We start from the raw sequence: 17,741 nt of genomic DNA, 5'->3' as shown, positions 1-17,741 counted from the left end.
ATACATATATAAATATGTCACTAATATTACTAGTCAATGAAAGTAATAAGAAGTGTGTCCATTCAGGCATCTGATTATTTCATTAGCGTCTTGTAATTGTCAACATAAATGCATTAAGTTTATACCTAAGTGTTTATTTTCTTTATAATGCCTATAATGGAATCCTCCCCCCTCTGAAAACTACAGGTTCTATGTGTTTGTTCACAGTTTAAAGAATGCAGCTGATTTTTACGTGGGATGAGAAACAAGGTTGGGACTGGTGTTTGTAGGGCTAGATGACATTTATGTCCGTCATGGTCTGTTCGTAAGCTGCAGAAAGAACCAGTGCAACGATCACAGTTCTGTGTATATTTTATAGGCTTGTTAGTAGATGCAGCTGAGTGGCAATGATTAATGTGTAAGATGCACAGGTAGCAATGAGCAAGCCCTAAAGATAACGACGATAGGGCCAGTGAGAAGGCTTGTGGTAACGACCTCCATTGTGCGAGCCCTTGTGTGAGCCTGCGGCCAGAGCTCAATTCCTGGCTCCCATACAAAAAAAAAATGGAAGAAAACAGCTGGACTCAGCAGATTTGTCTTCAAGCCCTCTACACATGGCTCCTCCAAATCTCTCTCTTTCCCTCTCACCCCTTCCCCCTCAAACCCCCCCCCCACACACACACACACTTATAATAAAAAGATTTAAGGGGAATAGAGAGATGGCTCAGCAGTTAAGGAGCACTCCCTGCTCTCCCAGAGAATTCTATTTTAGTAACCCAGGTTAGGCAACTGATGACCAGCTAAGATTCCAGCTACAGGGCATCTGACAGCCCTTCTGGTCTCCTCCTGCACCTACTGTCACATGTAAACACACAGTCACACACAGGTATACACACACATATACACGCACACACAAATAAGGTTTATTAACTTTCTATATATTTTTTAAGTTAAAAAATATATAATCAGCCGGGCAGTGGTGGCGCACGGCCTTTAATCCCAGCACTTGGGAGGCAGAGGCAGGCGGATTTCTGAGTTCGAGGCTAGCCTGGTCTACAGAGTGAGTTCCAGGACGGCCAGGGCTACACAGAGAAACCCTGTCTCATATATATACATATACATGTACACACACACACACATATATATATATGTAAGATTTTAAGATGATCATATACATATGTATATTGATCATCTTAATATATCTTACTATATGATATATATATATATATATATATATATATATATATATATATGATCATCTTAAAATCTTACATTTCTCATGCATCCTGAACTAGTAATTCTACAATTCTACTTTGGAATATACTCCAAGAAAATAAGCAAAAAAAAAAAAAAAAAAAAAAAAGCACAGGATGTACAGAACACAAAAATGTTCAGGATTGTACCCTGTCTTAGGAAAAAACTTAAAAACCCTAAATGGCCTGAACAAAACACCGTGCACCTACAAAACTGTTGTAAAGAGAAATCTCTGAGTTTGAAACCAGTCTACATAGTGAGTTCCAGGTTAGCCAAGGCTACATGGAGAGACCCTATCTCAAAGAGAAAAAACGAACAAGAGTATCATAGATTTATTTTTTATTTATCTAGCAGTGCTCTGCATTGAGGGTGTGCCAGGCAAGCACACTTGTTCTGAGTCCCAACCCAGTAAGCCATATTTATAATGATGGAAGTGATTTCAGATCATTGATAAAAGCATTTTGTAAATTATCTGTATGAGATAGTCTGTCTTGTGGCAGAACAACCTGTTAAGTATTGTTTAAATTACAAAAGCGTAAACAAAACCTCAACAATACATACAAGTTTTAATTCTTGTTTTTTAACAAAAACTTGAGTCTCGGTCCTCACTCACTGAGAAGTTCCCTCTGTCCCTTTGGGGATGAAAGTCAGCGCGCCCTCCTGTTCTTCCCCTAATTGAGTTTATCGGGAACACTTTCATCTTTCTGAGTTAATCACTGGTTCTCTGGGAACACTAACTTAATGTGTAACAGACACAGTGGCCCATCTGCTCATCACCGGGATCTGTTCACGTAGCATCAAGGGGCTTGGTTTTCCTTTTGCTGTTTGCTGTTTGCTTTTTGACTCATGCTGGCCTTGGCTTACTCTGCATGGTGATGGATTGACCTTGAGGCTTGGATCTTCCGGTGCTGGCTCTGCAGACGTGATCTGCCAGGCCTAGTCTATTCCATATGGAGATTTGAACCTTCCGCTCTGCGCATGCTAGGCTAACACTACCAACTGAGCTACATCCCAGCCCTCAAGAAGTAAAAGTTTTCCATCATACCTGATAGCAAGGGAGGGGCAGTTTATAACACCCAGACAAGTGATGCACAGACAGACGGACGTTCTAGCTGACTCTCAGGATGATAACTTCGGCTCCAGTTCTCAGTCAGAAACCCATGAGTTCATCAAGCAAATTCTATCTGAGAGACTGTGAACTAATTTCAGATAGACTCTAGGGGTAGTGAAATGGCTCAGCAGGCAAAGGTGCTTGCTGCCAAGCCTGATGATCTAGGTTCGGTCCCTGGAACCCACATAGCAGCAGAAGAGAACCAGTTCCCAAGAGTTGTCCTCTGACCTCCACATGCATTGCCGCGGAATGTGAGTGACCACCACCACCAGCAGAATAAGTAAATATCAAAAAGCTAGGGAGGCCCCTGACAAAATGTGTTAACTGAATAAAATAGCTAAAACCTACCAGTGCCTGAACTACAAAGTCCCTGCAACCGGGTTGGGGGTGAGGGAGGGGGAGCGTCACAGAATCAGAGAATACACACGGGCATGGGGTGGGTGGGACACCGAGTTCTTTTCCATCTTTTCCATCGTGGTTTTCCTGCAACCATCAAGGTGCATACTTACCCAGGGGGACGAAGGGGGAGTCTCTCGATTTCCTGAGGAGTCGGGACAACTGGCCTTTGTCCTCAGCTGTTGACCACTCATCTGAAGACATTGTTCTCTGCCAACAACAGGAGATCTGTGTGGTTGCTGCCATCATTCCAAGAACCCCTGGCTACACCAGTAAGTCTTCTTTCCAGTGCACTGCCCGCCCTGTGTCGGCTCAACTGAAACAGGCAACTCTCCCTCCCTCGCACACACCTTTCAACACACAGTAGCTGCATTTTTTTTTTTAGTATGTAACACAAATAAAAAAATTATTTTTTTTAAATTTTATTTTATTTACATTATATTTACATTTCAGATTTTATCCCCTTATCCCATTCCCCCAGTAGCTGCATTTTATGGATGAGATTTCAACAGAAAATCAAACCCGGTGAGAGGCACCATACCTTGTACACGCTGGAACAGGATCCCCGTGCTTGCTGACTGTCTCCTCCTGGTCTTTGATCTACATGTGTTTAAGGCTGTCACTGTCCCTGTGATTTCCAGCTAATTGATGATCATAAGAAAGCTGAGAGACAACCCTGGGGGGTGTGGCCATCTGGGATTGGCTGAGGTTCCTCATCCCCTGCTGAAGGCCCACTAACAGTAGCAGTGCCTTGTCACAAATGTTAGCTTTGGAAGATAATATGCTTTATTTGTTGTTGTTTTTGAGACAGGGTCTTACTATGTAGCCTTGTCTGTCCTGGCACTCATTCTGTAGACCAGGCTGGCCTCAAACTCAGAAATCCACCTGCCTCTGCCTCCCAAGTGCTGGGATTAAAGGTATGTGCCACCACTGCCCAGATAGAAGCTAATACTTTTTCTAAAGACTTTGGGAAAGAGTGCAATTATGTAAGTCTGAGTGCTTAGGGGCCTCCTGAGGCCTGTGCGATTGCGACTCTTAGATATCCCTGCTGGACACTGAAGGGAAAGAGGGCACAGGATTATGGTGAGGGGAAATGCTATTCAAGGCCAAGGCCCAATTCATCCCTTAGGAAGGCGTACAATTCCGACTCTGGGCTGCATGGAACAACACAAGTAAATATAAACAAAGGGGAGCTTAACACAGCACAGCTGGGGCTTGTAGCTCAGTAGTGGAATGCTTGCCTCGCCTACAAAATTAAAAAGCACCTAAGGGAAAAAGATGATGATATACAGCAAAAATGTCCTCCGATAACCAATAGACAACGGGCAAGGACCAAGGCTAATCATACCGACTTCTCAAGAGCTCTGAGCGCCTGTTTTCAGCCCAGAAGCACGTGCAGGAGTCCCCACACCTGCAGCCTGCATGGACACTCAGGCCCAGCAACATTCCTTGTAAAGGACCCTTGGCCAATCCGCAGCAGGGCGCGCATCCAGGCTCGCACCCGGGAAGGCGCTGAGAGCCAAACAGAGAACTTGTGCAGGTCTGTCCATCTGTCCAGTTGTGACGGGTGGCCCTGGCGCTCTGGAGACTTCGGAGATGTCCCTTTATTGCCCGCACCTTCCTCCATCTCCAGCTACACCGATCTCAGCGTGAAGGCCGAGGACCAGGTAGAGTTTGTGGGGGTTTTTTGTTTTGTTTTTTTGTTTTGTGCCTTTTAACTAGAACTGTGGCATGCGTCTCCTCTCTTCTTCCTCCCTCTGGTAAACTGCAGACTGATTCCCCTCGCTGTGCTTTTCTGGTGCATTTGGCCATTCTCTTGCATAACGATAATGTGCTAATAAAAAAAATAGCATTGATGATACTAGTATGTAATAGTAGAAATTAATATTTTGTCAGCTCTTCTGATTATGTCTAACAAAAAAATGTTACCCTTTTAAAAATTGCATTTATTCACTTTACTAGGGGACGGGGTATATAACCCTACAGAAGCTGGAGGGCAGTTGGTGGTCAAGTCCCCTTCTAATATGTGGACCCCAGGGATGGAACTCAAAGCATTTTGTGCCAGCCCATCCGACTTTTTTTTTTTTTTTTTTTTTTGGAATAGGGTGTGGGGTTTTATTTTATCTAGCATCCGGCCAGGATCCCATATCCATTGTCACATGGTTTCAGTCCTCTTGCTCTGAAAGAATGCCTTAATTGCTCTTGATTCTCATAACCCTGGTATTTTACCAATGGAGGCTTTCCCTTTTACAGTGCTGGGAATTGAATCCTTGGCCAGGGGCATGCAAGGCAAACATTGTTCCATGAAATCATCCCCAGGTTCTAGGCTGGCTGCTGTAGGATTTGGGGTGTAGTTTTCCCCTGGTGCTTTCTCACCAGGCTGAGAGCATGCACTCTGGGCAGACCACCTGTGTTGTGTTGTGTACTACCAAGGGGACCTGTGTTCTCACACTGTGTTCTCACTGTTCACTGATTGGCTGCAGGTCGGGTGGGGACTGACCTGTAACGATTGCTAAGCTCCAGGGTGGAAACAGAAACAGGCCATTTTCTTTCCTTCCTTTCTTTTCTTCTTCCTTTCCTTCCTTCCTTCCTTCCTTTCTTTCCTTCCTTTCCTTCCTTCCTTCCTTCCTTCCTTCCTTCCTTTCTTCTTTCTCTCTTTCTTCTTTCTCTCTTTCTTTCTTTCTTCTTCTTTCTTCTCTTCTCTCTTTCTTTCTTTCTGTTTTTTTTTTTTCGAGACAGGGTTTCTCTGTGTAGCCCTGGCTGTCCTGGAACTCACTCTGTAGACCAGGCTGGCCTCGAACTCAGAAATCCGCCTGCCTCTGCCTCCCAAGTGCTGGGATTAAAGGCGTGCGCCACCACCGCCCGGCTAGCCATTTTCAAGCTCGTGTCTGTCATCCCTTGAAGTAGAGAAGTGTTTCTGTCCTCAGCTGGTATTGAGGCAGGGTAGAAAGACAGGAAAAGAGGGAGGGTCTCCTCCACTGGACCAAAGTCTCCTTCCAGCTGAGAAGAAGCTAGAGTCCCCATGGTTTGCTATGAAGACCGTCCACACAGAGGCTATGTTCCTTATACAGAGGCATTTCCAGTCGGGAGCGTTAAATGTCAGCGATGCAGGGGTGACACCTGAGCACGTGAGACCTTCAAACATGGCTCCTTCCCCAGCTGTGAAGCCAGATATATTCTTGGAATCATAAGCAAAGCTCTCAAAGTTTTGTTTACACTAAAACTACCTTGATCTCTCACACCTTTGCTGTTGGAAGCACTTTATAATCGCATTTCTATTCTTCAGGAACACTCGAGCCCACCAAGATGATTTTGTGGCTACTGTAAGATCCGTAAGTGGGACTCCTTTGAGGAGCCTGCACCCACGCACTCAGGTGTAGTTCCTTCTTCCCTTCTGTGCCTCTCCCTTAACTCCCAGGTTTAAGTCTCTGTCAGGGATCTGCTCGATACTGGCTCATTGTAAAATCCTTTTCTGGAGTGAGTTTATTGGCCTGGCTTTGCTTTAGTGGAGGTCTCAAAGCATGAGGGGCTCCTCAGACGGCTGGTGGCAGGCAGTGGGGGCCGAAACTTCCACCACACTAATACTCTGACCAAGCCAATGAAATGAATCTGCCATCTTCTCCACTGGATCATTATGGTTTTCCATTTGTAATTTAAAAATATTTTAATAGGGGCCTGGAGAGATGGCTCGGAGGTTAAGAGCACTGACTGCTCTTCCCGAGGTCCTGAGTTCAATTTCCAGCAACCACATGGTACTCACAACCATCGGTCATGTGACCTGATGCCCTCTTCTGGTGTGTCTGAAGACAGTGACAGTGTACTCACATACATGAAATCAATAAATCTAAACATATTTTAATAAATAGTCTATCATTATATAAATGTCCTGACATTTATTATACCTTAGCCCATTAAATTCAGTACATGCTAATAACCACTGCCTGGATTGGTTAATTCTGTGTTTCTGGAATGGTGATTATCCCTCCTGAAGCCACCATTCCTTTGTTTGAACTACTAATTGATTTTATTTCCCCTGAGGTGTATCTCAGGCCTGGGAGCTGCCGAGTTATTCACAGGATCTTGAATTGTGGGCAATGACATTGTGCAGAGACTTTTGGTAAACAACCTAATAAACAAGGTTTTAATGCTGGAAAACAAAGCTAAAATTAGACACAACCTTTCAGAGTTAACGGACAGTCTGGTCAAACTCACAGCTTTGTAGTGTGCAAAACTTTATAAATGAAGGGACTCCATCAATGGGCAAAAATATTGCCCAGATCTGTCTAGATGGATAGAGAGTGTGTTTAGTAAACGCTCTACTGTCTGCTGGTTGAGAATCCTGATCCAATACCAGAACATACGAGATTTAAAAAAAAAAATAAGAACTTCACATCTTTAAAGATCTGACAGTGCTTGGTTTAGTCCCTAGTACTGTGCATGAGTGTGCATGTCTGTGTGCGTGTGTATGTATGTCTGTGTGCATGTGTGCATGTGTGCACTCCTGACTCTGTGTACATGTATGAGCACACATGTCTGTGTATGTATGTGTCTATGCATGTGCATGTGTGACTTTGTGGGTGTGTGCACATGCATGTAAGCATATGCATGTGTGCCTATGTGTGCGAGTGCACATGGTCACACACAGAGCAAAACAAAATACAGTAGCACCAAAAATGTTAGTGTAAACAGAGGAAATGGGGCTGGGGGGGGAGTGAAAAGTGAAGGTTTGGGCCAGAATCTTTGCTTTCGCGGGAGGGAGGAGTGCGTTGAGGGGTCTGAATATAGCAGGAGGCATCCCCGGAGGTGGGAGGAGGCAGACCTAGGAAAGGCTAGGCTCTGGGGCTAGCCACGAGGACCCTGAGACCTCATCCTCAGGACAAACCTTCTCAGTGACTCTTGTACCTCTGAGAAAGGAAGGCTTGAGTCTGGTCTTTGTGGCACGTGATGTAGTGTAGGTTTCTGAGCGCTGCCCGGGGACTCGGAAAGTTTTTAACTGAGGAAACGAGGGCTGGGATCATTTATTCAGAGGGCAAAGGTGAGTGACTGCCACAGATATGCAATTCAAAGATATTTGTTAAGTGCCCTGTCAGCAAGAAGCCTAGCATGAAGGAGTCACACAGGGTTAGCACCCCAATTAACTAACTAACTAACTAACTAACTAACTAACTTTCTTTCTTTCCTTTTCTTTCTTTCTTTCTTCCTTCCTTCCTTTCTTTCTTTCTTTAAGATTTATTTATGTTATACATACAAGTACAATGTAGCTAGTTGTCTTCAGACACACCAGAAGAAAGCATCAGATCCTATTACACTACAAATAGTTATGAGCCACCATGTGGTTGATGAGAATTGAACTCAGGACCTTAACTGCCATTTCTCCAGCCCCAGCACCCCAACTTTCATCTTCTCCACTCTTAAATCTCTCATTCTTGTAAAGATAAAACATTTAAATTTATTTATCAGATATACGACACAAGTTTACCTTATGGCATGGTTGCTTTTATTTTTTGTAAGATTTATTTTTCTTTATGTGTTTGAGTATTTTATCTCTCTCTCAATATATATATACACATATACATATATATATATATATATATATATATATATATACACATACACATGTATGTATATATACATACATACACACACACACAAACACACACACACATATATATATGCCTGGTGCCTGCAGAGGTCAGAAGAGAGCATCAGATCCTCTGGAGCTGCCTTACAGACACTTGTGTGTGGCCATGTGTGGGTGCTGGAAGCTAAACCCAGGTCTTCTACAAGGGAGCCAGGGTTTTCAGCCACTGAGCCATCTCCTTGGCCTCTCTGTTGCTCTCCTGACAGTTTCCCCTGTGGAAGATGTCAGCATTCTCTGCAGGTGGCCCATGTTGTTTCCTGAGCATCTCCTGGTAGACATGAGGCTCTGAGCACCATCTCCACAGCAGGGGTTTGGATGAGGTGACAGTTGAGCATGGCTGCTGCCCAACCCTGACAGGTCACACTCCCAGGAAGTGGTGTCTATCTGAGCTCTGGGTAGAGCCTGAGGCATTTCTTAGTCTTTCAGGGATCTCCACTCAGTCAGTTCTGGTCCTTGCTTGCTATGAGACTGTTAGAGTTTACTACAGGACATTATATTTCAACAGACAGAGGACTGAGTGGAAGGACACTGGGCGAGATTGTCTAAGATTGTCTTTCTTCTCAAGGCAGAGGCATCTAGGTTTGCATTAATTGTTTAAATTTTCTTTTACTTTATAGGGATGGGTGTCTGGCTGCATATATGTCTGTGTACCATGTGTGTGCCCGCAGCCCACAGAGGCCAGGAGAGGGTGTCAGATCTCCTGGCACTAGAGATCATGTGGGTTTTGGGAATCAAATATCAGCCCTCTGCAAGATGGAGCAACAGCGCTCTGAACTGCTGAGCCATCTTTCCGGTCCACTGTGCACTCCCGTGTAGGTCAGAAAACATGTGGGGACTGGTTTTGTCAGACATTGATCAGGTTGCCAGGCTTGGCAGCAAGTCATCTCATGGGCATCAGCTCTGCTCTCATTTATTTGGTTTTCCAAGACAGGGTTTCTCTCTATAGCCCTGGCTGTCCTAGAACTCGCTCTGTAGACCAGGCTGGCCTTGAACTCAGAGATCCACCTGCCTCTGCCTCCTGAGTGCTAGGATTAAAGGCATGTGCCACCATGCAAAGAAAGCTTTGCATGAGTTGTCACTGAGGGATTTTAGGCAGGATGTAGCAGAGGCTAGGTGTGAAAGGGTCAAGCTGGAGGCCGGTCAATGCCCGCAGAGCAATGGGTCCAGAAGCAGTGGAGGGACGTTGGTGCGGAAGGGAAGCGAGGGGGAGAAATCTAAGATGACATTTTTCAGCTTGAGCAACAGTGACAGAAGTTGTTGCCAGATAAAAACTGCAAAATGAGCAGATTGGGATAAAGAAAGGCCCTGTTAAAATCGTCAGGAGTGAATGGCAACAGGCCAGGATGGCAGGACAGTGAGCATGGCAGTGAGTGGAGTCACATGTCGCTGTGCCTGGAAAGAGAGGAGCTAGGGTGGGTGAGTTCTCCAAGACAGACTGGTGGGTGGAGACAGAAATAGCAGGCTGGTGGGTGGAGACAGCCTGGTGGGTGGAGACAGTCACTTCTAAGTTGAGAACAGGTTTAGTGGAAAAGGACAAAGACTAAGAGGTCTTCATGGGCCCAGGAGTTTAATGTTTTACATATGGCATTGGGAGGTGTTGACACAATGCTTACACAAACGCTTGGCGTGTGTTTTCTCCTGAAATGTGTGTTGATTGTAGGCTTCTCAGGCTTCTCACACACCAGACAAGCACTGTGCCATGAAGAAGCTTTTCTACCTGCAGGAACGATGAGGAGGATGAGGATGAGGATAGGAATGTAGATGTGGATGTGGATGTGGATGTGGATGTGGATGTGGATGTGGATGTGGATGTGGATGTGGATGTGGATGTGGATGTGGATGAGGATGTGGATGTGGATGTGGATGTGGATGAGGATGTGGATGTGGATGTGGATGTGGATGAGGATGAGGATGTGGATGTGGATGTGGATGTGGATGTGGATGTGGATGTGGATGAGGATGTGGATGTGGATGTGGATGTGGATGTGAATGTGGATGTGGATGTGGATGTGGATGTGGATGTGGATGAGGATGTGGATGTGGATGTGGATGTGGATGTGGATGAAGATGTGGATGTGGATGAGGATGTGGATGAGGATGGGAATGTGGATGTGGATGAGGATGTGGATGAGGATGTGGATGTGGATGAGGATGTGGATGTGGATGTGGATGTGGATGAGGATGTGGATGAGGATGTGGGTGTGGATGGGGATGGGGATGGGGATGGGGATGGGGATGTGGATGTGGATGAGGATGTGGATGTGGATGTGGATGAGGATGGGAATGTGGATGTGGATGAGGATGTGGATGTGGATGAGGATGTGGATGTGGATGTGGATGTGGATGAGGATGAGGATGTGGATGTGGATGTGGATGTGGATGTGGATGTGGATGAGGATGAGGATGTGGATGTGGATGTGGATGAGGATGAGGATGTGGATGTGGATGTGGATGAGGATGTGGATGTGGATGTGGATGTGGATGAGGATGAGGATGTGGATGTGGATGTGGATGTGGATGTGGATGTGGATGTGGATGAGGATGAGGATGTGGATGTGGATGAGGATGAGGATGTGGATGTGGATGTGGATGAGGATGTGGATGTGGATGTGGATGAGGATGAGGATGAGGATGTGGATGTGGATGTGGATGTGGATGTGGATGTGGATGTGGATGTGGATGTGGTTAAGGATTAGGATGAGGATGAGGATGAGGATGTGGATGAGGATGTGGATGTGGATGAGGGTGTGGGTGTGGGTGTGGGTGTGGGTGTGGGTGTGGGTGTGGATGTGGATGAGGATGAGGATGTGGATGTGGATGTGGATGTGGATGTGGATGAGGATGTGGATGAGGATGTGGATGAGGATGTGGATGTGGATGTGGATGAGGATGTGGATGTGGATGTGGATGAGGATGAGGATGTGGATGTGGATGTGGATGTGGATGTGGATGAGGATGAGGATGTGGATGTGGATGTGGATGAGGATGAGGATGTGGATGTGGATGTGGATGTGGATGAGGATGAGGATGTGGATGTGGATGTGGATGAGGATGAGGATGAGGATGAGGATGTGGATGTGGATGTGGATGTGGATGTGGATGTGGATGTGGTTAAGGATTAGGATGAGGATGAGGATGTGGCTATGGATGTGGATGTGGATGTGGTTAAGGATTAGGATGAGGATGTGGATGTGGATGTGGATGTGGATGTGGATGTGGATGTGGATGTGGATGTGGATGTGGATGTGGATGTATATAGATGTTTTGCATGCATGTTCAGTGCTCATCCAGTGCCTCGGGACACCAAAAGAGGGTGTCATAGCCCTGGAACAGGAGTTACAGATGGTTGTGAGCTGCCATGTGGGAGTTGGGAACTGACGCTGGCCCTCGGGAAGAGCAGTGATCTTAACCACTGAGCCTTCTCTCTGGCCACTTGGTTATCCCTGTTACTTTAAAAGAGAAGACCTACATTTTTTTTCTTAGATTCTCAAGGTTATCTGTGTTCTCTCCACAAAAGTTAAGGATTGGACCCAGTTTTTACCATTTTAGAGCACTTCTAAAATGAGCATTTCCCCGCATGCTTGTCATCTGTGGGTGAACAGATGGCAATTGTTTCTTTTTAGTTGAACCAGTGAGCTTCAAGTTCAGTGAGAGACACTGGCTCAAAAAAAAAAAAAATGGTGAAGCTGCTTGTGGTTACACACACTTTTAATCTCAGCACTCAGGAGGCAGAGAGAGAGAGAGAGAGGCAGGTAGATATCTGAGTTCAAGGCCAGCCTGGTCTTCAGAGTGAGTTCCAGGACAACCACACAGATAAACCCTGTCCTAAGGAAAGAGGAAGGAAGGAAGGAAGGAAGGAAGGAAGGAAGGAAGGAAGGAAGGAAGGAAGGAAGGATAAAAGAAAGAGGGAAAGGAAGGAAGACAGACAGACAGAGAGAGAGAGAGAGAGAGAGAGAGAGAGAGAGAGAGAGAGAGATACAAAATAATAGTAAGAGATAGCAGTTGGATTTGGGTTCAGATTTTGTTCCCCTCCCTCCCCCTACTTCCTAAAGCCGGGAAAGCACTGAAGAATCAGTTGACAGACAGCTCTAAATGCTGAGAGGAGCAGCTGAAGGTCATTCTCATGATGGATGAGCGAGTGTCTTTGTAATTGTGCGTGCAGGATCAGCCAAGAGTAACTGTTAAGAGCCTTGGCGATGGCTCAGCTGATGGAGGTGCTTGTGTGTAAACCTGAGTGAGCTGAGTTCCAACACCAGGCCCCACAAGGTGGCAGGAGAGAACCAGCCTGGAGAGCTGTCCTCTGGCTGCCACATGTACCAGTGTGTGCAGGCCTGCACGTGCACAATAAAATAAAAACAGTGCGTTTCAGGCCAGTGAGAGCCTGTCTTGAAAAATAACAAGAGGTAAATAATTAAATGAATCTGCTCCTGGGACTGAGGTATAGGTAGACCCTGGCAATGGGCACGTGCTGGTGGCATGCCATCAACCAACAGGGTCCATAAAGTGACTCCTAGTAACCTAGAGGAAGGTTTCCTCCTTACCTAGAGAGTTGCCTTGTTACCTTGAGAGTTGCCCAGTTACCAAGAGAGTTACCTCCTTAGAGAGTCCTCAGAGCATTTTCAGGCATCAGGGACTGGCTGGGTCAGAGCCTGGTGTCTGGGAAGTCACTTGCCTGCTGAGTTGACTCTTCCTTGCCAGCCTCAGATTCCAGGTCTTTATAAAAACTAAATGGCAGCTGCCGGGTGGTGGCGCCTTTAATCTCAGCACTTGGGAGTCAGAGACAGACAGCTCTCTGAGTTCGAGGCCAGCCTGATCTACACAATAAGTTCCAGGAGAGCCAGGGCTACACGGAGAAACCATGTCTCAAAACAAACAACAAACCCCCAAGTGTTTGTTGAACTTGAGGTTCAATATAACACTGAACAGCAATTGTGAAAATGGGTCATCTTTTTTAAACTCCCAAGAAAAGCTTTACATAATCACTTGGCTTCTCTAACCCCTGTCCCATGTCACCTGATAGTTTTGTTTTTCTTGCTTCTTTTCATAAATCCTTTTTAGAAGCAGCCACCTCTGCAGCCATGTTCTCCCATGCTCTCCCACACTCTCCCACGCTCTCTCACGCTCTCCCACGCTCTCCCACGCTCTCCCATGCTCTCCCATGCTCTCCCATGCTCTCTGAGGGTCCCTGCAGATAGATGCAGGGAGTAGGCTGCAGCCACTGCCCTTCACCTTCCTGCCTTGGCTCCTAGTGGGGATTCATAGGTCTCAGGCCAGGGGCAGATGCACACAGTTGTGGGTCATCTGGTTTTCTATGTCTGCCATTTCCTCTCTCCAGCCACAAAGAGCAAACAGTACCACATCATATTTCATTGACAGTTTGCTGGGCTCCCGGCTGCTTTCCTGTTTCCTCCAGCAGATAACACAAGTAGGTTTTTGTGGAGGTTTGCAGCTGGTTGGTCTCTTGTCCTGCACCACGTGTAGCTAGAATCCTGCACCTGCCTTTGGGCCCCACCCCTGCTTCGGCAAGTTATCTGTTGGCTGAACTTTTGTCACGCTGTGTCAGTTGAGTTGTTACTGGAGGACTTAGGGCAAAAGCCCTGGGTCCAGGAGTTCACAAGCCCTAAGCTGAACCAGTTAAAGACAATAGTGGTAAAGGTAGAGAATGATTTTACTACGTAGGTGTGTTGGACATACAGAAAAAGGGGTTCAATCATCTCAGGTCCACCTTCCAATAGATTAACATGATTTTGGGTTGTTTTGTTGTTTTGGGTGGGTCTTTTTTTTTTTTTTTTTTTTTTTTTTTCAGACAGGGTTTCTCTCTGTGTAGTCCTGGCTGTCCTGGAACTCACTCTGTAGACCAGGCTGGTCTTGAACTCACAGAGATCTGCCTGCCTCTACCTCCCCAGCACTGGGATTAAAGGTGTGTGCCACCACCACCCAGCAGGCTGACATGATTTAAATAGAAAAGAATGGGGGTGGAGAGATGGCTCAGTGGTTATGAACATTACCTGTTCTTGCAGAGGATCCAGTTTTGATTCCTGAACCCCTGTGGTGTCCCACAACCTTCTGTAACTTCAGTTCCAGGGGGCTGGCGCCATCTTCTGGCCTCCTTGGGTACCATACATGCATGCGACATACAAAACACCCATAAACATAAATTAATCAGATAAAACTTAAAAATTAAATAAATGAAGAGTTGGGGGCAGGGGGAAAAGTGTGTATGATTAAGCAGTCCTGGTCACGGCCTGGTCTGGTAGAGCCTGTGTCAGTTTGCTTCTGCACAGAGAGAGAGGAGCTCTTCCTGCCTGGGGTCAGGGACAAGCTGGTTTTCTGGGAGCTTACCATGCTCCAAAATACAGCCTGACCTCAGAGACAGTTGTCCTGCACTGGCCCAGAAGGCTCTGCTCCTGTCATCCAAGGCGACTGCAGTTCACAGAAACCTGAAGCTGCCGCAGTGGTGTCTGGACCAGGGATGGTGTGTGAGAAATCTTCCTGATGTACATGGTTGTTTCCAATTTGACAGCAGAATAAAGGATAAAGAGATAGAGCAGCAGAGATGAGTCCCAGGGGACCCTTCACAGTGAAATGGGGGTGAAGGGATAATCAGTTGCATGGGGCTCCTGAGAGGTTACATGGGAAAGCTGGGATAGCCTTGGAAAGTTGGAAGCTGGGATAGCTTTGGAAATCCTTGTAAACAAGCTTTTCTTATATTAGACCGAGATGAGTCTGCCTTTTGGGTTAGAGTTAGAGAAATCCTGAAATTGTCAAAGTCGCTGTGTGGCATAAAGAAAGGGACTTTAAGTTTTCAGGCAGAGAGGGTATCTGTACCCTAAGCTAGCCTCTAAGTTGCCATTTTCCTGCTTCTGGTTCCTGAAAACTTCCTGTGCCACCATGCATAGCCTAAAGGCACTTTAATATGGAAACCTGTATTATTAGCTGATAGAGGTGTGGGTGAAAGGTCTGTCCGTGGAGAATGTGGACATGAGGGCCATGAACGGCTCGGGAAGGACTGGGAAGGTGCAGCCTGACAGAAGACTCTGCTCAGAGTTTGGGTTGCTTTTGGGTTGTCTTGCCCTATGTCCCAGCCTAGCTTTAAACTGTCTCCTGTAACCTGAACTGGCCTCAAACGAGCTCTTTCTCCCTCTGCGTCCTGCGTCCTAACATTTCAGGACCATGCCACATAATGAGCTGGGCGTTGTTGTTTGTTTTACTTTTAGGGGTGATAGATATATTTTTGACCAGTTATATTTGTAGTTTATACACAAATTCCAAGATAAGCCTCTAGTTTCGCAAACACTTTCCTTTAGAAGAAGAAAAAACACTATGTTGCTTAGTCACTGTTATTATTTTTAAACTGGTCAGGCTCAGTGACCAACCAGACTTGGTCCTTTGCTCTTGGTCACCTCAACCTCTGCCTGTTCTCTGGCTTGGGGTGGAACCATCAGCTCAACAGTTCATTAGGGAATTCCTGTGATTCTTTACTGCAGCCTGGGTTGGTTTTAAACGCTGGGATTAAGTGACTAGCCCTCTCTTGCTTTTGTTGGTATCCGAGTGTGAAGACTCACTGCACTGTCAGTGGCATTAACTGACAAACAGGAATTTAATTTCAGCTAAGTACTGTGTTTTTCAAAGCAGCATCAAGAGGGAGGGCTTGTTCTGGGGCCAAGAGCACAAACAGAACGATTATGCAATGTTTGTTTCTCTTTCAGCTCCGAGGACACAGAACATCAGAGAACCTGGGAATAAATATAAGACGTTTGAATGTTTACAGGGGTGGCAGCGGGAGGTAATCCATGGAAATACTTGTGAGGCTCTCAGTCCCTGTATTAAGAGTCTTTAAGAGGCCCATGAAAGTGCCTGTGAACACAGAACCCACCCTTCATTCGGGCTCTGGCACCTCGCCCTGCTCCCCTGCCTTTGTTTTGAGGCAGGATTTCACTTTGTAGCCCTTGCTGGCCGTACTGCCTCTGAGTGCTGGGATTACAGGTGGTGCCAGACACCCTGTGCCTTCACTTGGTTATTTATTTGTGTTTGGGCATGCACCTGTTATGACGCATGCATAGAGAGCGTTCAGAGGGCAGCTTCGAGAGCTGGCTCTCACCTTCCACTGTGTGGATTCCTGGTTGTCAGGCTTGGCAGCGAGCACCTCTTTACCCATTGAGCCATCTTGTCTGGCTGGCCTTCAGTTCTTGAACATGGATTTCTTCCTTTCGTTCAGCTGCAGCCAGACTGCTCCATGCAGCTGAAATCCTCTGCATCCATTCTTTGAATTCAGCTCAGAGAAGCCCCTGCTCTTCCCCAGGGTAGGTAGGAGAACATGTTCTGCCATCTAGGCATTTTCTTCAGTGACAGCTGAAGAGACAACTTCTCCATAGCTTATTCAAGAGCAGAACACATAGTAGGTACTCAATATTAGGCATCAGTTAAACAAATAAACCAGGGTATAACTCAGTCAAGAGTACTTGCCTCAGCCAGGCGGTGGTGGCGCACACCTTTAATCCCAGCACTTGGGAGGCAGAGTCATGCGGATTTCTGAGTTCAAGGCCAGCCTGGTCTACAGAGTGAGTTCCAGGACAGCCAGGACTACACAGAGAAACCCTGTCTCGAAAAACCAAAAAAAAAAAAAAAAAAAAAAAAAAAAAAAAAAGAGTACTTGCCTCATGTACTAGGGCCAGGTTCCAACCTAGTACCACCACAAGAAAAAGTAGGGGTGTGTGTTTGTGTGTGTGTGTGTGTGTGTGTGTGTGTGTGAGAGAGAGAGAGAGAGAGAGAGAGAGAGAGAGAGAGCACACTCATGAGTGTACGTGCATGTGCACACTCGCTGTGCGTGGTGAGGCAGTCCTATGATCCTAACACTCAGATGACCGCAGCAAGAGGGTCAGGAGTCCCAGGACAGCCTAGGGCTACATGCTAAGATCCCTCAGCAATTTTTAAACATATTACTTCATTTTTTTGTTTTTGTTTTATTGTTTTTCTTTTGAGAAAGAAAACCTCACTGTGTAGATTAGGCTGGTCTCAAATTCACAGAGATCTGCCTGCCTTCCAAATGCTGGGATTAAAGGTGCACACTACCACTTCTGATATTCCACTGGTTCTTATCAGAGCCCTTTGCTGATGAGGAAACTAAAGACTTCCCCAAGATCAACGCCAACAAAAACATTGTAGGGACTGGAAAATTCCACCTCCATCCCCCTAAGGTCCCAGGTGAGGCTCAGGATTAAAACGATACAACATAGATTAATAAAAGCATAATTCAGGCTTTCCGTGAAATGGGAGGAGCCTACATAAGAAGATGCAGACCAGGGTTGGAGATGGCTCAGTATAAGAGAGCGAGGAGCCGAGTTTTGATTTCCAGGATCC

At 46.1% G+C, this 17,741-nt stretch overlaps 1 long non-coding RNA gene across 1 annotated transcript; it reads right to left on the bottom strand.

Annotated features, from left to right (window-relative positions):
• Window positions 1-9,931: 9,931 nt before the first annotated feature.
• Window positions 9,932-14,779, bottom strand: LOC143433780 (uncharacterized). Its single transcript, XR_013070243.1, has 2 exons — window positions 14,390-14,779; window positions 9,932-10,098 (listed from the first exon to the last, which is right to left on the bottom strand). It is a non-coding gene; the product is annotated as an uncharacterized LOC143433780 (long non-coding RNA).
• Window positions 14,780-17,741: the final 2,962 nt, after the last annotated feature.

This window comes from Arvicanthis niloticus, unplaced genomic scaffold (assembly GCF_011762505.2).
Source record: "Arvicanthis niloticus isolate mArvNil1 unplaced genomic scaffold, mArvNil1.pat.X pat_scaffold_152_arrow_ctg1, whole genome shotgun sequence".
In the NCBI taxonomy this organism is placed as follows: domain Eukaryota; kingdom Metazoa; phylum Chordata; class Mammalia; order Rodentia; family Muridae; genus Arvicanthis; species Arvicanthis niloticus.
This window is presented reverse-complemented; position numbering and strand designations above follow the sequence as displayed.